This window comes from Diadema setosum, chromosome 6 (assembly GCF_964275005.1).
Source record: "Diadema setosum chromosome 6, eeDiaSeto1, whole genome shotgun sequence".
In the NCBI taxonomy this organism is placed as follows: domain Eukaryota; kingdom Metazoa; phylum Echinodermata; class Echinoidea; order Diadematoida; family Diadematidae; genus Diadema; species Diadema setosum.
The window spans coordinates 13,294,030-13,300,813 of record NC_092690.1 but is presented as its reverse complement, the minus strand read 5'-3'; positions in this window follow the sequence as shown (position 1 = coordinate 13,300,813).

Below are 6,784 nucleotides of genomic sequence, written 5' to 3'. Positions count from 1 at the left end.
TAATTGAGGGTTATTTACGTGCTAAACAGTAATAAGTTAATAACTGTGGAATTCGTCTATTGCCTGTGCACTGCTAGAATTGTAAATTTATTTATCATGTTGTACAATATTCTTGTTCCCTGGACAGCTTGCTAATACAATATAGCATACAGTCTAGTGAAAGTGTATGACACGGCATACTGTGAATTCTTCTTTTATTTTTACAGCAAAAAAAAATATATTTATATTCAAGAATTATGTCCTTTAGACAGCTTCCCTATATCTGGGTGCTTGTGTCTGCAATGGTCTATTCAAATGTGTAAAATGATTGACGATTGTTGGCTTTGTTCAACATGGATGGAATGAAAGAGTGTCCTTCCCCCAATCTACACCCTTTCTCTCTCTGTGTCTCTCCCTCTCTCTCTATAATTTAAAAAAAAAAGTCAAGCAATACAGTGCCTTGCGCCTTTGGGACGCCTGCGCGTAACGCTAACCCCCAAGCGCACACGCTAAAACCTTAAGCGCACTGTACGCTGGGTAACGACATGGCGTCCAATTTATGAGTTGGCCAGACTCTCTTAATATACGGCACTGGTTTGGATGTAGTAGTTTGGATGTAGTAGTGTCAATTCTATTCTTGCAGGTTGAAGGGTGCGGACGTGCCGTGGTGCTCTCGCTGTTCTACTTGTACTATTAACCGAATTTTGCATCTATTTTCTGCCTTTCAGCTTTGATTAATATTGTTTGTTCTTCTCGATCATATGAGTGAGCCTGTTTTTCATTTATTTGATCCTTATGTGACACATTTCTGCTGAACTTGTTTTGAAATTTGACTGCGGATCTGAACCCCAAGGACAACGCATATCATCGTAAGTTGTTCGACTCACGGCAGTCAAGCACTGCTTTGCACAGTCTGTCGCAGTGAGTGCACGTCCGCTGCTCTTTAGCTTCCGCCCTATACAGTTTGAGTTACCGTGATTTATACATGTTATCACTTACTTTACTACTTTGTTGTGTTGATGTTATATACTTCGTAAGATCATTTATCATTCATTGTAGCGAACAGTATATTGTCTAATTATTATTTTTCTTTTTGTCTTAGATGTGTAGGCCTATTTTCCTCTGTTTTGAGTTATAGTATCCACTATTAGTATTATCCATATATCTATATCTTTGATTGACTTCACCTGTAGTTTATTTGTGAAAGGAAAGTATTATCTGTCTGTTACTGTGTTATTATATATCCACTGTGTATTTACACCCAGGTGTCAAAATACATCTGATTCTGTGTATACTTGTGTAAACTGCAGTGTTCGGTCGCTGCACGTTGCCAAAGCTATAGTGTGTAGCTACATGTAGCTGCCATTTTGTTTCTCACCTCCTCTATACACGCGTTCTCTTTTGTAATTCCCTTTGTTCTATACTATCCGACCTATTTACTTTATAACTGAGAGGCCTCAGACTTTCTTTAGAGTTCCCTATCGCTTGGTCTCTCTTGTCATTGCCTGGTTTTTTTCCTTTTCTTCGTATTCGGTCCGGTGCGCCTTTAGTCCTCCTTTTCCCTTTTATTCATTTCGCCTCTCCCTGCCCCACTCTATTGTTTATCCCCACTCGATCCTCTCCCTACATGGCCGTCACAATGGCGGCCATGTCTGGAATTCAGGACGTCCCTCCCCTCATTGTTCCCGCTAATGACTCCGAAGAAAACCCCAACAACCTCTCAGAGATAGAACCTGACCCCACTCCGATTCCTAGCCGCGACACTGGCTTTACTGAAGTATCACGAAAAAGACAACGACCGAATTCCCAACCCTACTCCGATGACGAATCTGATCTGTTTCACACACCCACCCGTCCTCCCTTCAACCCGCATGTAACTATCATTGGCACAGTCAAAAACATTACTCTCATCAACCCCATCCAGATCGCACGTGAAATAAACAAGCTAGTAGGAAAAGTGTCTCAAGTCCAACGCAAACAAAAATCCTTCACTATCAAATGTTTCAATCCTAAACAGGTTCGTACTCTTATGGAACTGAATGAATTCTGCAAAACCCCAATTCGTGTCACTAACGACAAGTCATTCTCTCCTGTTCTAAAAGGTGTCATCAAACGCGTCTCGCCCGAGTTAACGGAACAAGACATCAAGGAGGCGCTGGCGGGCCAGGATGTGACCGAAGTTAAGCGCATCTCAAAGCGATCAAACGATGGTCCCACCCCAACCAATGTACTTGTTCTCTCTTTCGACTGCCCCTCACTTCCAGAATCAGTGTGCATTGGCTACGAAACTTTCCCAGTAGGTGTATATGTTCCCCCTGTTTCTCGCTGTTTTCACTGCCAGAGGTTTGGTCACACAAAAGATACATGTAGATCTAAACAGCGTTGTGTAAGGTGTGGAGAAAACCATGATCTCTCTTCTTGCCCGTCCAAATCCAATCCAAAATGTCTGCGATGCGGGGGCCCCCATAGCGCGGCATACGCAGGTTGCCCAAAGTTCAAACTTGCACGTAAAGTGCAAAATTACTCCACTTTGAATCATGTTTCCTACGCTGAAGCTGCCAAAAAACTACAGGTTACCCAATCCAACACCCAGGCTATGAATTCTAACCCAGATCAATCTGACCCGCAACATCTCCCAGGTCCTCATGTGCCCGATTCTCCTCCTCAATCCACCATACCTGCTCCCATTCATAACTCCAAGTCCAACCCTACCACCTCCTCCATCACTACTTCTCGCTCCCATCCTACCACTGTGAATGTGACCCATGCATTTACTCAACCCCAACAGGCTACTGACAGGGCCCAGGTTCACAGAAGCCTCCCAGTCCCCACAGATACAAATACGGCCTCCACTCAAACTAACAAACGGCAACTCCCTCCTACAACATCCATTCTCCTAGTAGAAAAACTAGTCTCCTTTGTGAGCACAGTTATCAACAATCTTCATGCGGCTGATTCTGACCACAAGAGAATCATGTTAGTTGTTCAATCTGCAAACACTTGCTTCGATGTGGTCGTTTCCCAGGAAAAGATATTCGAACTCCTACACCAGAACCAATAATGGATCTGAACCTCATTATTTGGCAGTGGAACGCCAGAGGGCTCCCCTCTAATGGCGCGGAGCTGACTCAACACATCTACTCTTCCCCTTCTCCCCCACATGTTATCCTCGTGCAAGAGACCTGGTGTCACGATGACACAAATTTCTCCATTCCTAAGTATACTGCTCTGTGGCGCAATCGCGTCTCATCACGTGGAGGTGGCTGTGCAATTTTTATTCATCAAGACGTAAATTTCAGCAATGTTCATTATTTCCCTCACCTAGAGGGCTTAAAAGTCAATATTCTGTATAGAAATGTTTCTGTCACTGTGATAAATTTTTACAATCCCATAAAAAGATTGTCCACACAAGATTTACTTTCACTTACAGTCGACTGCCTGCCATACTATGTCATTGGAGGAGATTTTAACGCCCACCATCCTGCATGGGGAGGAACCACTATGGACCTCAACGGAAAAGTCATATTTGAATTTTGCAATGATCGCGATATTGTTATGCTTAACGATTCCTCAGCAACACGCTTTGACATTGCTAGAGGATCTTCCACATCAATTGACCTCACTCTTGTTCCGCCGTCATTAGCCCCCCACTGTAACTGGTCGGTATCCCCGTTTTCCCTCGGGAGTGATCATTACCTTATATATTGCAGTGTTCATTTTACTTTGCCATTAAAGCGACTTTCCATACCTAGCGCTTCCTCTCAAAATCATGACAATCTTCCGCCCCGTTGGGCTTTTCGAAGAGCCAATTGGGAACTATTTCAGCGTGAACTAGAATTGTTACATCATTCACACAGCTCTCGTCCAGCAAATATTTACGATTTGTATGATCTTTTTCTACAATGTATTACCCAAGCTGCTAATACTTCTATTCCCCTCCAGACCCCGACCTGTCGCCCACCTCTTCCCTGGTGGTCGGCGGCCTGTTCGAGAGCTGTCCGCGACCGTCATCGTGCCAAACGCAAGCTTGATAAGTCATATCTTTACGATGACTTAATCACTTATCTACAATTCAATGCTGCAGCCAGGCGCACCATCATATCAGCCAAACGTTCTCATTTCACTACTTTTTGCAACTCTTTGAACCGTTTTTCCCCACTCTCAGATGTATGGTGCAAAGTAAAACTATTGTCTAACAATAACACCAGGAGTACCTTCCCACCCATACTTATAAACAATACTTATACTCATGACGCCCACTGTATCGCCAATGCTATGGCAGTTGCTTTCTCTCAAAAGCCTTCTTTAACTCCCACTCTCCCTCTCCCTACTTCCCAACCCCCATCCTATATACATGACAATGATTCTCCTCTCAACGCTCCTTTCACTCCCAAAGAGCTCGAAATGGCGATCAAAGCTTCCAAAAACTCAGCCCCTGGGGGCGATGGAATCAACAAACAGTTGTTAAGCCATTTAAATGACAATATGTTTTGCTCTCTGTTAGAGATTATTAACATGAGTTGGGAAACGTCTGTGATCCCGCCCCAATGGAAACACTCCATTATCAAGCCCATACTAAAGCCTGGCAAGGACAAACACTCCATCAGCTCCTACCGCCCAATTTCTCTCACACCTATTGTATGTAAACTCATGGAACGTATGATTGTCCGTAGACTCTCGTACATTATTGATAAATATGATTTAATTTCTTCCCATCAGTCAGCTTTCCTCCGACATCGTAGAATTCTCAATAATCTCCTTTGCTTAGAATCCGAAGTAAGGAAATCCCTATTCAGTAAAGGATATACGGTCGCTATCTTTCTTGACATTTGTCAAGCCTTTGACTCTATTAATCATCAGGTACTGCTTTCCAGACTATACTCAGTGGGACTTCGAGGCCGATTTCTAAGCTGGGTACAAAGTTTTCTGGACTCACGAACTTTTCAGGTGCAAATAAACTCCACACTTTCATACATTCGTACATGCCAAGCTGGCCTCCCGCAAGGTAGCGTCATTAGTCCTCTATTATTCAATTTGTTTATTGATGAAATTATACATTATTGTGCATCAAACGTGTCTATGTATGCTGACGACATCGCTTTATGGCATTCTTCTACCAGTCTTCGTCACATCAATACAAAACTCCAGTCCGATGTGAATAGCATCTCTGATTGGATGACACAGTATGGACTCTCTCTGTCTACTAATAAGTCTAAAGTGGTTATATTTCACTCTCGCCCAGTTTCTCCCACAGGTTTCTGCATTCGTCTCCAGAACGCTCCGCTTGAAGTCGTCCCTTCTCATAAATACCTAGGGGTTACCCTTGATTACTCCTTGTCATGGTCCCCTCATGTTCAAGACATCTTAATGAAATGCAACAAACGGTTAAACCTCCTCCGTTCGCTAACTGGTTCAAATTGGGGCGCCGATACACAAATCCTTCTCTTACTCTACCGGTCTCTAGTTCGCCCTCATCTCGACTACGCCTGTGAAATTTATGGTTCTTTATCCCCGCTCCTTTCAAGCAAACTAGATACAGTACAGGGCCATGCCCTTCGAATATGCACCGGCGCGCTACCATCCACCGCCCTGCATGCACTTCAAGTAGAATGTAACGAACCACCACTCCATATACGCCGTGAAAGGGCCGCCTTCAATTACTGCGCCTACATATACACACTGTCCCCACTTCACCCCGTCCGAAAAGCCATTGTCAACTGCTGGCAATACTCTTCGAATAAATGGCCACAAAACAAACTTCCTTTCGCTCTCCGAGTAAAGCCGCTTACGGACACTTTCCTAAAGCTGCAACCAATGCATGTTTATCCCAGTCCCCCTTGGTCCATTGAACATCCCAATATTGACTTCTCTCTTCACAGCTCATGTCCCAAGACCGCCCTCCCTTCAGCGCAACATCAAACTGCTCTTCAAACCATAAAGACCACATATTCAAACCACCTGACAATTTACACTGACGGTTCCCATGATCCCTCCACTAACTGTTCTGGCATTGGAATTTACGTACCTCACTATCGTCATGAAATAAGTGAAAGGGTTTCACCCATCTCAATTTGTCGTACAGAACTGGTAGCAATTCTTCTTGCCCTATCATGGCTGGAATCCTCTCCCCCTCTCTGAGCTGTTATTTTCTCAGATTCTCTCAGTGCCTTGACACTTTTGAATAACCACACCTCAAATATCCTTGACCTTCCCAATGAAGTCCTTCTTAAATGCTCAAATCTTGTAATGAATGGGTGTGACATCACTTTAGCATGGGTACCAGCTCACTGTGGTCTAGCGGGCAACGAAAAAGCCGATTATCTTGCCAAACAAAGTTTACGTAAGAATATTACAATCAGTGTTCCTCTAAGTGTTGATGATATACGACATGTAATTAAACATAGGTGTCTTGACGCTTGGAACGCGTTATGGCGCTCGTCTAAGAAAGGACGCCATCTTTTCAACATCCAACCCTGTGCCTCAAACACCTTCACCTTTGAAAGTCTGAATAGACGTGATGAAATAATAACTCACCGACTCCGCATGGGCAGAGCCAGATTAGCAACTTTTTATCATATTATCCGTAAGCATCCCACTGGTCTTTGCTCAATATGCAATGCACTGGAAACCGTGGAACATTATCTATTACACTGCAAACAACACAAATCAACGTACAAATCTCATGCGTGCTATCCATAAGCAATCACTAAACATCTCTGATTTACTCGCAAATCACAAAGCTCTGGACGCAGTTATTGCCTATGTCAAGGAAACCAATAAATATCACAGTATTTAAGATTGCATA